The sequence below is a fragment of the Thermobia domestica genome, chromosome 14 (genome assembly GCF_964235325.1).
Source record: "Thermobia domestica chromosome 14, izTheDome1.hap1.1, whole genome shotgun sequence".
Classification (NCBI taxonomy): domain Eukaryota; kingdom Metazoa; phylum Arthropoda; class Insecta; order Zygentoma; family Lepismatidae; genus Thermobia; species Thermobia domestica.
In genome coordinates, this window is record NC_137467.1 from 33,527,262 (window position 1) to 33,543,561 (window position 16,300).

Here is a 16,300-nt window from a genome sequence, read left to right on the forward strand (position 1 = left end):
ACCTATGGAATTCCAAAATTCAGACATGGTACTTTACTTGGCATTGATTCATATCCATGGAGGATGAACGAAGAATAGTACAAATTCGCCTGAAGATCTTAAAGTGGAATAATATTAAAAGGTTTGTTACATAATTGTGAAATGTTTCTCGAGAAAGACTCAACGGCCGAAAAGACAATTGATATAAAATGTTAAATAATGAATTTAAGAAAAGTTTCTAACTAATGAAAGACTTTTCAATTGTTCCAGTATGCAAATATGAAATATAAAAAATTCCGTGTAGTATTTTTTATATTTTTCGGGGCAGTGGTGTTTGTAGCGATTTCCAATACGCTATATTATTTTTATGATATATATATTAAATTCTGTTGTTGTGAAGTAAATTTACTGTTTAAAAAGGTCAGAGAAAGAAATTCTTTAAAGTTTTTTTTTTTAAAAAAGGATTGTATTATGCAGGGCGTTTAAAATTAATAAGCACTGAAACAATTAAGTTTATTGCTAAATCGTGTTGCACTATAGTAGAAGAAAGAGAAGGTTTTAGACTGTGGACCCAGCAGATGATTGGAGCCTTTGGGGTAAAAAATTCTTTCCTTTCAATTTCTAAGTTTCCAAATGTGAAGTGGTAAGTACTTAATTTATTTTTTTCTATTACTTAGAAACAGTAGAAATAGTCACTGGGTGTTGAATGCACACGTTAAAAAAATCTTAAAGTATACACTGAATCTTTTCAGCCAAAAATCTCCACATGGATTACATTTAAAGTTAATAAATTTGTAATGAAGAAAGGGTGTTCGCAATTCAAGTTTATAATTCTCTATTGGTCATTGAATGTTTGGTTTTATAGTCCAAAATCAATTGATTTAAATTCAGTGAATTCCACTCCTGATAGTATATAGATCGTTGAAAGAACAGTAATTGCTAGCTATTGTTATTGTTTGTATATATTTAATTGTATATTGTAATTCAAATCTAAAAATTTTTTGATGCTAATTAAAACTGTCCATAAAAATTAATTTATCTGTTTAATTCCTATGTTTTTGCATTCACCAACCAGTTTTGTTTTTATTGTATGAAAGAGAGAGAGTGAAGTTCTATAATATTAACTATTTGCTTTTTTATTTTTGGGAGGTTTTCAGGTACGCTGCTGCTGTAAATTTTTCACTGGTTCAGAGTCACTCGCGATTACTTTTTGGTTTTTGTTGTTTTTTTAAAATTATTTTTCTCAAGCCATATAGTAATTGCGATACCGAAAAGTGACGCTTCGAATAAACCAAGTCAATATTTTTTAAAATTCATTTGATGAAGTTCTGGTTGATTACCTAGGAGAATTTAAAAAAAAAATTGAGATTCTATTTCAATTCCTAACCAGCGGGTATATGGTATTATAAATTGGATCAGTCGAGATACTTATTAATGTTACACTAATGTTCTAAATGCTACATGCCAGAGATGGCATTTAACTATCAACAATGACATAAGGCAAGCACTGGTCTTCCTACCACCTAACAGACGTTCCAGAGTCTACCGAAATCCGACACTCTTGCGAGTAACTGTCGATGGGTTTCTTGTATGCCCTACCAACACTGCTACGTATTTGGGTGTCGTCTTCGATTCAAAAGTGACTAGGAATGCACACTTGCAAAAACTGAGAGCTAATGCTTTTACGTCGTCTTACATGCACATCTTGGGGCCTCAAACCCGATGTCCTACTCCATACTTATAAGATGTTTCTCAGACCTATTCTCACTTTCGGACATACGGCCTAGTGCAATGCTTCTACTTCCTTCTACGAAAAACTTTGCATATTGGAGCGCCATGCTATTCGACTAGCTCATCGAATTAAAGTTCCGTATCCTACGTGGCTCACGTATGAATATATCGACTTTCCGAACATCACAGACCATATTGCACAACTTCGTAATCGGTACATTACATCTCGAATCGAAACGGGCCATCCACTATTCCTGGATATTCTTCGAACTGATGTTCTCACTGATGCCGCATTTCGTTACAAGCATGCCCCATTGAATATACTCATTTCCTTATATGTCCGCCATACAAACCTCACAGTAGCAGAACGCGACACTTATGCCATTTATGTCATTCATGCTCATATTCCTCAAGTTTTTCCATCTTAACACAGAGATCCTCACAACTAATAAGGGCTTCCCCCTGTGATCATTAGTCCCGAGTCGCCCCGGGACAGAAGATTTAACCTGCATCTGTCTGACTAATTTCTATCTGTTTGTGATGTGACAGCACTTCATCTCATCTTTCATTTTCATTATCGTACATTTTCACACAAGCACTATCTCACATTATATTGGTATTCTTGCACATTTGCACCTATTTCCTTCTCAATTATATTTCGCTATTCACGTGATAACCTGTACTTATAATTTTCTTACCTTATTTAATTTCTTTATCCTTCATTGTATATTCACATGTGGTATTTTCATTGTACTAACTTCCTTTGTGTACCTTATCATAAAAATATAATTGAAAATAAATAAAGTGTTAAAAAAATGATGCTATAACCCTTTTCAAAACTGATGCCCAAATACCGATGTTAATAACAAACTTCACTTAGCCCATCCCATTCTTTTCATAACTACATTTGTATAGGAAATCACATGCCACAGAGAGGGCGTAACCCTCTGAGAGGCAGGAGAAGTCTATAATTTTCCAGTAACATATTGCATTGATAAACGTCAATATTCCTATTCTCCTTTCAAAAAAAAGTTATAGTTTCTCGCCATATTGTCGTATTGTGAAAACAATTTTTTTAAGAAGCAAAGTATGGGTAGTTTATGCCCTTGCTTCATTCTTGAGGTATTTGCGACATGTGATGCGTTTTTATAATTTGCGAAAGTGTATACGAAGCTTGAAGTATAGTGTGTTTTATTTTAACCTGTTAGTTTTCCCCATAAAAGAAAAGTTATATGTACTCTCCTGATTGTAGATTCAGTACTGAGCGTTGTTGGTGGTAGGTTCATACTAGTGGTGGCTCCAGGGTTCTATAAGAAGGAAGTTACATTGAATTTCTTTTATTTTGAGTTTAACATCCCTTTCAACAGCGAGGATAGGGAGCCATGGACCTACAAGTTGTTGTGAGATCCTAACCACATGAACTTCTGCCAAAGGCTCATGCCTAACTGCATACCGACGAGAATGCTCGGGAACTTATATTGAGAATGGGGGCTTAACAGGCTTCTGTCTGAGTGCTTCAGTAATTATTGACTTTGAAGACAGTATTTACTATCTTAGTGATTTCTTAAATATTTTACTCGTAGGATTGCCACCTTCCATCTGGAGAAGTTCCGGACATACCGAGAATTGAAGTCAAGTTAAAAGTTCCACATGCAAAACTAGTTATAAAGTATCCTTTTTACGCACCCACGTGCAACGGTAGACCATCAATATTAAAAAACATGTTTCTCTTTGTTATTAGCGTAACAAGAAAAAGAGAATGAGAGAGAAATTGCACTTTTAAAAAGAGCAGTCTTGGAGTTGCACTGCAAAAGTCAAAAAGTCAAAGATGATTTTCTTTTTTTTCAAGAGAACAAGTATTTATTTATTTCTTGAAAGAGACTATTTTTAAAGAAGTTATTCCCTTTCAGCACATAACCTCAGATTTGCTCTTTAACAGTATCAGTTTTTTTAACGTATTCTCTTTTACTTTGTAACTTCAGTTTATCGAAATTAAACGTGTACACTCATGTTCAAAATGATTGTCGCATATCTATAACCGTCTTCTTGTATGAATATAATTTGATAATGATTTTGCAGGGTACTTTTAATACTCATACTATGTGTATAATCGGGAAATTTATATTTGTGGTAAATTTCATAGGAAAATAATTATAAATACGAAAATTAGAATGAGTAAAAGAAAATGTTGCTAAATGGACAAGAAAATTTTATGTTCGTTTTAATGTTCTTATTTACGGCTCTTTTGACATGAAATTTGCCACATACGTGTCTTTGCCGATTATACACATACTAACATTATAAGAAATACCGGGAGGATTTGTTATCAAATTATATTCCTACAACATATTTATAGACATGCTGCAATAATTTTCGACGAGTGTACATACGATGAAATTCAGTTACATTAGACGTACACATAATATGAAACATCAGTAAAATGCATACCAAGTAACTTCAAAAATGATCTCAAAGCTCATTTTAGTGCTTATAAAGTGAACTGAGATTTAAATTTGCTTATATTTTAATTACGTATTATGATACAGGTATGATATGTAGATTTATAAATTTTTCATATTCCCGGACATTTGGCGTCCGTAGTAGATGTTGCCCCGGACTCCGGACGAATTGTTTAATTCCGGGAATGTCCGCGTCAAACCCGGACACGTCGTAAACTTATTTACTCACCATAAAAATCAAGAAGTGGAAACTGTGTTGCCAACACTGCTCAACATTCTTCCAGTTCCAGTTTCTCAATTGTCTTCGTCGTGGGAGAATCTAGATTGAATTTTCGGTGAAAGCTCGTGTTGTTTGTAAACCATGTTAAGCTGTAGGTTCATGTCTCATTTAACCATGGTGCTGAAAGAAACGCTAAGCTCCAATTCAATGAATTCTTCAATCGCTTCTGCAAAAATCACTTAATAACATAAACAGACATACTTATTAACAGAGTTATTTGGACGGCTCAAGAAAGAAAAACTAATAACAATGTTGCAGCAGTGTTCGTCCTCCACAGGTTTGGGCGCAATATCTCCAAATTAATCATTTTCCGACCCAAGAAAGTAAAAGAGAAGAAGTCCTTTCCCAAAAATAATAAATTGTTAAACTAAGCTGGTTAATTGGAGCATGTTCTCCTTAATTTTTATATCAGTCCATAACCTCTTACATCTTCTGCTAAAATTATGTCCTTTGAATCAAGAGGTGAATGAAAATAAATGTTTCAATTTTAGTTCCCACGTATATACCGTGTAGGATATGCGGGATAGCGATTATGAGAAAGAATGAAATCGTGAATGAAGAAAGTAGGTCGAAACGGGAGAATCTCTAAGAAACTCACGCACAACATGCTGTTTATCTACCAGAAAGCTCAACTGGCGTTAACTGGGATCGAACCACGTAAACCATGCATTCAATCTAAAAAGCATCAATTCTTTACGATGATTGTTAATTATTTAAATGTGTTATCCGTATTAAGTTACCTCTCAGAGTTAGCTTTCTTAAAATCATCAGCATGGTATAATTAAATTTTGATTGGGAAATTCAATGGAAAATTATTCTCTTCCCCTCTCCACAAATAAAAATTAATTCATAATTCATAATAATGGTCACAACCTACTGTTTGAAAGATGCTTCTGAACACTCCTAGGTATATGTAGAATACGCTAATGATTATACGAATATCAGCCCTGGATACTTAGATATAAAACGGAAGACTGAGGAGTTTCAAATAACTTGGATTTGAGTGGAGATATTTTCAATATATACTGAAAATTACCCTTGACTTGAGCCGGGGGATTTGTATTTTAGGGGGTCAAACTACGCATAGAACCACTATAAAGGAAACATTACTTGCAATGCATCAAATACCGAAGATCTTGGTATTCGCAAGCAAATTACCAAACTCTGCCTCGGTGCGTTAAGTGCGTCGCCTCTCATTGGATGCACTAATGCAAAAAGAAGACCAGAGACACACCCGCAAATTATGTAAAAAGTAAAGGCGCTGATCCTGCTAATTATTAAGGATGTCTGCTAATACAACAAACCCTACAACCACAAGCAAAAAGGAAAAAACAACAACCACAATCTCACTCTCAAGCAACCCACTTCAAGACCTACGCACTATCGTAAAGGCTACAATAGCGAACACGTCCCCAGATGATAATGCATCCCCTGAAGACATCATTCAAACCAGTATTTCTTAAGCGCTGTGTCGCGACGTATTGGTGTATTGCGAACACATTTCAGGTGTGTTGTGAGATATTTATTGTCTTCTAAGATGTTCCGCAAACAAATTATCTTTAGAAGAAAATAAAAAATTATCGCCAATCGATTTGATTTCACTTTTGTCTTCCAAGTTTAAAGCTAGAACGTTTGCTTTTAACGCTGTTCATTATTCTTTGGAAGAAACATTTGACAGAAAAAAGTAATTTCAGTAACACGATTTTTGGTGTTTTCTCCCCTATTAAAGTCACCTGATTAGTTTTAAATTTGATCTCTTCTCACATTTCCAATCGAAATATTTGTTTCTCGAATTCTTGCTTAAGAGTCATAAGCTTCTTTTATATCAATATATTTCTATTTATGAGTCTTATGTAATTTGCTTGCGAGTTACGTATCTCATAATCGTTCGATAACTTAAAAAATGTATATATTATGAGTTTGCTCTTTTCGCATCTAGGGAAAATATCACATATAAGGGTGTCGGGAAAGTTTAAAACGTACTTTGGTGTGCCCCAAGGGAGAAAAGATTGAGAAAAGCTGCCAAAGAACTTCTTAAATATCTGAAGAATTTAAACCTGACTAACGTAGTATACATATGCTACGAACCTACATGCCAAAGCTGAAAGTAGCCCCAGATCTGCTCAGGAAATAACGCATCCTTTCGTATTTCTTCTCTGAACCATTATCATAAAATCAAGAAACCTTTTCAGCCCTTCAGCACTTAATTGCCTATTTTAACATACATTTTGTCCTTCGTATTCATACTTATCTGGTGATTTAAAAGAAGTATTAACTTTATCGGAGAAGCAAAAAGGGGTGTTTTATGCCCTTACTTCAATCTATTGTATGTCATTTATTGTGCTTGGTGTGAAACAACGCATGAGAGGAGTCTAATAATGTAATTTTCCAATAATTCACATTGAATATACATTAATCTCAAAGTATTGTACAGTGGAACCTGTCTATGCTGGCCACCATCAGTTCCATTGAAAAGTGGCCAACTTACAGAAAATAAGTGTGATTGGTGTATTTTTAGAATAGGATTTCTAGTATTATTTGATTGTAAAATTTTAATAAGCAATACCACGACAGCTACTTTTAAATAATGTATATAGAGTAATCATAACAATACACAGTACTAGAAAACATGTCACAATATATTTAATATATGTATATATTTCTTCCTGGAAACTCGTCTGGTACACTGAATTATTCGTATGTAAAACACAATCACACAAACAACCATAAAATCGAAACATATGTACGCAGTTTATTGAAATTAGTAATGTAGAACACTGAGTTATTCAGATTGAAAACAAAAGCCAAATTATAAATTCAATAATTTGAATGCATTTTGTATGTTGTTTTTCGCCACTGACAAATATTTTCTGTAGATACATTTCGAAAAGTAGCAAATCAGTTATTAATAGAAAAATGTATTCATGGTGATTCATTCTAGACGTATGTTTTTATTCTTTTTTGCACATATGAACATTGTAATTTTGTAGTAACTACCTCTTATTAATGAGCTGTAAGTGTTTCCCTTGGAGCGAGAGACATTTTGAGAAAATCTTAAGGGAATTCATATCTCAAAACCTCCGCAACCGTTCGACAAGCAGTCAGGTGCCAATAAGTGACAATTGAGATGGTTAACTTCAACCTTGAGAATTTTCAGGAAATACTAAAACTCCCCACTGATGAAAGGAGCCGATACAGCTAATGGTTTTATCAAAACAGACAGGGTAAACAAATACGTAAAACCATTTCCTGAATTCCTGTACTTGATTTTTCTTATTCGCATCTTCCTTCACCGCCCATTCTCAGGGAAGTGTTCTGGCCATTGACCTCCAAGAACAATCATGGGAATCCAGTAACAAATACAGAACATTTGCCTCTCATACGGGAATAGGAAAGAGTTAAGAAAAATAACAAAACGTATTTGTGTGGCTAAGATACGCAGGTACATGTATCATTATTAACATAGGATTAACATTGCTTCAATGAGGCCAACTTAAAATGTAGATAGGTGGCCAACTTACAGAGTAATAAGTAACGAATGCCTCTTGAGAAAATGGAGGTTCAATATGAACCAGGCCAGGTTTTACTGTATTTCCCACATTTTTCTCATGAAAGAAAAGGATGTGATGGAATGGCTTCCTGATTATAGGACCAGTTTTGAGCGTGTTTGTTGGTAGGTTTATACTATTGGTGGCTCCAGAGTTCTGGATGAGGGAACTTACATCGAGAATGCTGGCAAAACTAACTCCCGCGATCCTGCCTAGGTTCTCCAGTTAAACTAAATAATGGTGCAGCGGTGATTGTCCTCACCGGATTCCCACAAATTAACATTCACCGAAAGTGTAACATAGAAAACGTCATCCCACAAACTGATGAGTTCTTACAATGATTTGCATCTTAGATATTTAGATGGCTACATGGAAACCTGCTTCCTCTACTCTTCAAACAGAATCCGTCTATTATCTCTTACGCTCCGCGCTAACATTATGTCCTTTGAACAATCGCCTATGTACAACGTAAAAACTGGGAAGTGTGAAGCTAGCATCCATACTATGATGGGTATATCACGACTTTTCTATAAACTTTCAACACAATATAAATAATAGCTTAAATTCCTTTTGTCAGTGAAAAATCTGAGGGAATCTAAGCTCTCTGGCCCGGACATAGATCCGCACAGCCTTTCAATCAAAAGGAAATGAAAGAAAAGAAAAGAAATCTTTGTGTTACAGTTCATATATTTGCAACACTATTTTATTTCGCATATTTTCAATCAATTGAGTATTTTGTGGCCTAATATATCATTCGGTTTCGACCATGTATATGTCTCTCCCTCCCACTATCCTCAGGTGTGCTAGAGTGGTCTTCCCTAACAGTAGTCTTTTCAATACTGTAGGAAATACGTGTTCCAAGTTTGGTTAAAATTTCTCCAGGTGTTCCAGAGTTATGCTTAGAACACACACACACACACACATTCATTTCTTTGTATATGTAAAGATAATTTGTACATCATTTCCCCCCTGCTTGATCTCAACCCCAAGCAATGTTGATAATTGGGAGGCTTGAAATGAAATATGTTTGCTGCCTCAAAATTGATTTTTTCACTACAGTCATTGTAAAACTGTATAGTTATAACATTATGTATCTATTGACACACACAATTTAGAGGTTTAGTTAATCCTCTTATCCCTGACTCACTTCTACTCCAAGAAAGAAGCTTATCTCCTAAACCTGCAAAAAGTTAAATTTAGACTTCTTTAAAATAGTTAGCGCACGCCATAAGTTATAGTAGAACAGGTTAATGACAGCTCCATTGGTTCGTGTTCAATTGGCTGCCAGAAACTCTCTCATGCTTGTGGGGACTGTGGACGCGGGGCTAGTCTGCACGCAGTTAACGTTTGGCAATAGTGCTCAGACCACGAAGTGAGGAAGAAATTTCACTTCAGTTGAGTAGTAGCAGTGATAGGTTGTGTAGCAAGTGGTGTGTGTTTATTGATCTTCTGCCTTGTTTTGACTAAGAAGGCAACTGAAACAACAGAGGAAGGTGAGTACCAATTGGCAGAAAATGTCATGACTGTAAATGTAGAAGTGTCGTTAGTAAGTTGCTAGAGCAAGAATTGTAACTTCTGTTTCCTGCTTTTCCGTCAACAGTCACATGGGTCCATTGTAAGGTCACACATATACGCACTAGCTATCTAAGTGCCATCTATTGGTTTCACTGAGTAACATTTTATCATTATAGGAAGTGGGAGGACTCTGGACAATAAAAGCGGGGCGACTCTGGACATCCAAAGAAAAAGTTTGCTTATACTTATGACTGCATATCTCGTTGTTTCAGATGCCACGGACATGCAAAAAGTGTGTGGAGGATCAAAGAACAAAACTTGGAAAGAAACAACGATGTCAGAGGCACTGAAGGCTATATATCAAGGCATGTCCATGAGGGAAGCTTTAGAAAGGTATGGAATACCAAAATTAAGTCTTAATCTCAGAAAAATTTCGCCAACCATTAAATCTTCTGGAGGCCATAAGATCTTAAGTGCAGAAGAAGAAAACGAACTGGCAAATGTTTTGATTAAAGCAGCACGAAAAGGTTTTACATTAACGCCGGTAGATTTCCGAAGACCTGCATTTCAATACGCCGAAAGAAAAGGAAAAGATCATCGTTTCAACAAGGACAAGGGAATGGCTAGGAAAGACTGGTTTACCCTTTTTATGAAGCGAAATACACAACTTTCTCTTCGAAGACCTCAAGCTTTGTCGCTAGCAAAAGCCAGAGGCCTCAACAAAGAAGCCGTGGTGAATTATTTTTCTTTGCTTCTTGAAACTATGGAGGAAAATAACTTCTGAACCTAGTCGAATATATAACGTAGACGAAACAGGGTTTCCATTGAACAACAAGGTGTCGGTCGTTGTATACGAAAAAAGGAACCAGGATGCGCTCGCTGTAACAAGTGCAGAAAAAGGAGAAAATGTAACTGTTGTGACATATTGCAATGCTTTGGGAGCATTTATACCTCCTTATGTTATTTATAAAAATGTTCGAGTTCGTCCAGAATTAGGTGATGGGTCGCCATCCGGTTCGGTGATAAATTTTACAGAAACTGGATACGTTAAGGAAGGATGATTTCTTAAGTGGCTTCAACACTTTCAAAAGAACACCTGACAAGTGTTTATTAATTGTAGATGGACATTACAGCCATACAAAGAGTGTTAGTGTTCTTCTGTGTTGCATGGAAAATGACATAGTGTTACTTAGCTTGCCGGCATACACAAGACACAGACTTGAACCCTTAGACCGTTGTGTGTTCAAGTCTTTGAAAGTGTATTATTTCAGTGCTGTTAATTGGTGGTTCCGAGCCAATGCCGGAAGAAATATCACAAAACATAAATTTGGACTATGACTTTTGGAAGCATGGGGGAAAGCAGATACTGTTGGAAATCCATGTAAAGGATTTCCTCTGGAATATTTCCCGTTAATCCAAATGTTATTCCAGACAATGTTTTTGAACCTTCAGAAACAATCAATGCAAAGTCAAATGAAACACAAGGAACCACACCAAATAACACATCGGAGATGCGGGATGACAATGTGGAAATGAGTTGGGATGATACAAATGGAAGTGAGTGTAATGTCTGTTCCGTCTCCATCGAAAACCCAATGTGATTTATGATTCCATAATGTGATGCCAGTGCTTTAAGTCAAAACTCCCGAAAAGAAACAGAGACGTCAACAACCTGCTCGAGTACTTACCTGTGAAGAATACTACAATGAAGTTCGTGATAAGCAGAATACGAAAACAGTAACGTTACAGTCAGGTAGAACAAACAAGAAAAATATGAAAAGCAAACAAAACACTGATTTCTTAAAGACCAGTAATTTTACTGATAGTGATCTGTGTGATTTTTTGTAAGAAATAATTTTATGAAGCTACGACTTCGAAATTGTCTTCATGGATACAGTGTCAACTGTGCAAAACTTGATATCAGGAATTATGCGTAGGGACTCAAGGGAAACTGGAATGTACATGTGGTAGACACTTTGGATAAACAAGAAACATGTACACTCTGTTCTACAATAGCAGTGACTTAAGTTGCACTATTGACAAATAGCTATAGTTAGAGTCATTAAATTGCAGATTGAATAATTGCATAATAGGTATTTTGAAAGAGACAAGAAATCTCGAAGTGTACTTTTTTCATATCATCAATTGTACTTCTTGAAAACTATTGTTTTTTTATTTGATATTGGAAATAATGTTGATTTTGTGACGAACGAAAGCCAATGTAACTTAGTTTCTTATATTTGGGTAATAAAGTTACACTTGCATGATAAAAAAATATCTGTCCAGATCCTCCCCCACCCATCAATGTCCAGAGTCACTCTCCTAATTGGGGTGACTGGGCATTTCATAGGTTCTAAGTTTTATTCTGTAATCCTACTTCTGGTTTGTGCAACTTCATGAAATAGGTTTCACTAGAAAGAGGGATGTTGTATGCTTGTGACGAGGTGCATCACAATCAAAATGAGTTTGCTCATTAGCCAGAATGTCAAAGAAGGTCTGAAAAGTCCAGAGTCCCCCTGCTCACCCTAAATTAAAGAATTATATTGGGGAATAAAACAGGTTATATACTGTCGGGGAGTCGAATGATTAACACACGTAACTTTAGTGTATATAGTAGGTATCAATCTAACACACTAGAACATGATTTATTTCGATTTGATCAAAAGACGTAGAAAACTTAAATTATGTTTGAAAAATTACATGTGAAAACCCATCTTCTCAGTGTGGAATATAAATGTGATGTATGAGGAGCCTGGGAAACACAATGTCATGTTACACAATGTTAGAAACTTTCGAGTAATCTTGGAAAGAAAGTTCAACCTTCTCATGCAATTCAGTGCAATGACATTTTTATACTAAATAATCTTCCCTTATCTTCTGATACAATAACGAAATTATTAATACTTACATGGTGTTCTATGGTTCAATCCCAACCCATTGCACATAACAACCCCTTTTTCACCGTAATTGGCTCTTATCATCATGTTAGTCCAGTGTTGGGAAGTAACGTAACGCAAGTAACGCGTTACTTGTAACGCGTTACTTTTTAAGTAACATTTCCCAGTAACGCATTACATTTTTTCCAAAGTAACTGTAATGGTAACGCGTTACAAATATTTAAGTAACGTACCTTGTTTGCGTTACTTTTTTCGCGTTACATTTCGGATGAGTAACTACAATATATGCTTTTTTTCAGAAACAAATGTTTCTTTCCTGTAAGTAAATTTCGCAGAATGAAACAATCGAGCATGAACTATGTATGTCAGTGACCGACAGTCACAGACACACACAAAAATAGTTCGTAGTGCCACTTGCTTTTTTTGAAGATGAGGACAGCCTTAGGGAAATCACGTGTACTGATTGCAAGCACCTGGAAGATTTTGACAGCTCCAAATCAATACATTCAGTGAGTGAACTAGGAGTACAATGATACCGGAAGTTTATTTTACTTTGATTGGTGTTGTTTTTATAAAAATGTAGAACGAAAATATTTTGCTGTGCGAACATTTGAAAGAATACTTTTTCTTAAGAGCCGAGGATGATGGTGGACAGAATTTAAAAGTAGAGTGTCTGAAGTGCCTCGGCGGAAAATATTTATCAACAACTAGGGTGCCATAATTAACGATTTACAGTAAGGGGCTAATATAAAATATAGGCCTACTTTATTCCTAGAAAATAGTTTGCTGATGGTATGTAATATTGGAGTTCTTTCAGATCAGTTTGCTTATCCGAGAGTCCCGTTGATTATAAAGTAGTGTAATATTTCTCTATATTCTGTATTTTTAATTTTACATAACATTGTTATTATTATATAATTAGTTTAGTAGAATAATAATAAGCAACCATTTTTTCTAACGCATAGGCATGAGCACGAATCAAGCTAAAACTCGACTCGACTCGAATTCAAGTCGAGTTTCGAGTCAAGTCAAGGGTAATATCCTCGACTCGAGTTCCGAGCCGATTCAGTTTTTCGCGCCGACTTTCGAGTCCAGTCGAGTTTGATAAATGGCTTATTAGTTTTAAGTCGTCTTGAAATCATAGCCTGATTACACTGGAAAACGAAAACCATGAGAAATGTAAGCTAAACAGTAATATGGAATACTTTTAGTGTTGCTAGACCACAACAACTACATTTTTTATAACAAGTTCAGCTCGGCTCGGCTCAACTGAGAAGATGGCTCGAGCCGGCTCATTTGGGGTGAACCATCGGCTGGAGCTGGCTTGGTAGAGATGACCCATTTGCTCGGTTCGGCTCAACTGAGCCGAGGTCTCTAGCCCAGTCGGTTGGGTGAGCTGTTGGCTCGGCTCACTTCTCGGTTCGGGTCGATAGTGAATGAGCTGTGAGCCGAGCTGCTCGAGTCGTTGACAATTCTAAACCCAGGCCGAGCAGTTTTGGGGATATTTGGCCAGTGCCCTATAACTTTTAACAGTGTTTGGCTCGAGCCCGAATACTCAACCTAGATCCACAACCCAAATTCAGAAGCTCGTTAACAATGTCCTTGACTCCTAGACTTCACGACTACCGAGGTTGGCAATCAACTAGTTTTTTAGTATTCATATACAAACCGCGTATCTTTCATTTTTATATACAGTGTTGTTATAATTATTATTATTATTATTATTATTATTATTATTATTAATAATAATAATAATAATAATAATAATAATAGCGGTAGTAATAGTAGTACGGAAAATTGAAGTCATAATTTTTTTCACATTTTTAAAGTTTCGGACCTAAAAGTAACGCGTTAGTAATGCGCTACTTTCGAAGTAAAGTAACAGTTACTTTTTTGGGGCAAGTAACGCGTTACATTTTAAGAGAAAGTAAAGAAACTTATAACGCGTTACCTTTTTACAAGTAACTTACCCAACACTGTGTTAGTCCCAGGTTATCATATATTCTATAACGACTTGAGTATTATTTTTTGTAATTTATCTAGAACAGTTATAATCGATCTGAATCTCAACCATACACTTTCTGTTGAAACAACTTATTTCCTCAGTTACGAATACAGAAAAAGATTAAGTATTGATTAACAAGTATGAAAGAAATAATGTAATACAAGATTATTATAATTTAAAAAGTAAACACGTTGCAGTGTATAGTGAAAGTAAAAAGAAAATTAAACCTTATACGTATTATTCATCAGTATAAGCATGCTATTCATAAGTTCAACAAACGCGTGTAGACTTCACAAGTTTTTGAAGGTGGTTCGAACGCATTGAACCATTATCATACACGTGTCTCTATTGAGGAAGCAATGAAGATAAAGTTGTCCTTCAAAAGAATTTTATAATTTCCTACAACAGAGTACCTATGTATAAAGTGACACGGGGAAATGAACAATATTCATGGGATAATTGCTGCCTATTAAATATTGTTCCACAAAAGCATTCTGTTTTGTGTGCAAACAAACAATGTATGCTGAATGAAGTGTTCTTGAGAAACAGTGAAACTGAAACACACCAAAAAATAATGCTCGGCCTTCAGAAGCTCAGTGTGTTTTATTTGATTTCGCATCCAAAATCATATTTAACCTATCTCTAATCTTAATTTCTCGTAGTTCTGGGGAGTCAACTGGAAGAATCCGGTAGCCCCTGAAGAAATATCTAAAGGAAACACTCCTGAAAAATAAGTTAAAACATGACACAGATGTAATTGCCGAATTCACAACGTCATTTTCGTAAGTCATTTTTAATATTTAGCAATATTAAATTTGATCAGCGATTACCATCCCTTTCAGCAGTGAGGTTATATGGGAATTGGATCTAGAACTTAACGTGAGATCAGAACTAATGAACTCCTACCAAGAATCGAACCCGGATCTTCCGCGCCAAAGACGTGTATGCTAGCCATATAACCATGAGGAAACTCAATACTTAGTAATGGTGTTCATTAAGATGTAGAATTGAACTTGTATAATAGAGTGAAATTTCTTTTCCTAATGTAATCTTCACAACGAAAAGCGTACGCTATCTTGTTTAACAAGAGAATAACCCTCAATGTTTCACCCGCGGGTTCCTCTGTAGGATGATAGAAATGGAATGAGATTTTCTCTCATCCCGTGTTATGTATTAAATACGATCATTCATGACCTTGATGTTTGATGAGAATATAAACTACAAAGGTACAAATATATTAAACTAATGACGATTTTGGTCGTTTATATTTGTCCCGTATATATAGAATACAGTAGCTGTATATAATAATGTTAGAACATATCATCACAATAATCAAGGAAAATGGAGGGGGATATTTAAAATGAATGTTGAAATATTGTTTGAAAATCTGGCAGAGCCGGATTAAAGGGGGGCTTAGGGGTCTGTACCCACGGGCTTTCAGATGGACAGGGGGCCTTAACTCTGATCAAAATCTCAACTGGCTATCTAAAAATAATGATAAAGATACAATCATCATCATAAAATAAAGTATGACCAAAAATATTAAACATATTTCCTTCTCTTTCGTATAGTACTTTCACAGAAATGTAGGGGAGATCGTTGTACCTTGAGCCACTTTTCAAAATAATTGAAATTACGTCGTTCCTAATATGATATATGCAAGTTTTTCGAGGTCAATTAAATATCCAGTCTTTCTTGAATCTATTTACCTTGGAAGTAATCGCAAATCACACCTTACAAAATTTTCATAGCAAAGTATAAATTACTCTGCATAATGGATCATGGTACAATATGCTCATGTACCTTGGGACAGCCGTCCTGTACCTTGAACCACACTAAAGAGAAAGTTCAATGAAAAGAAAATAATGCATTTAACACAATAAGTT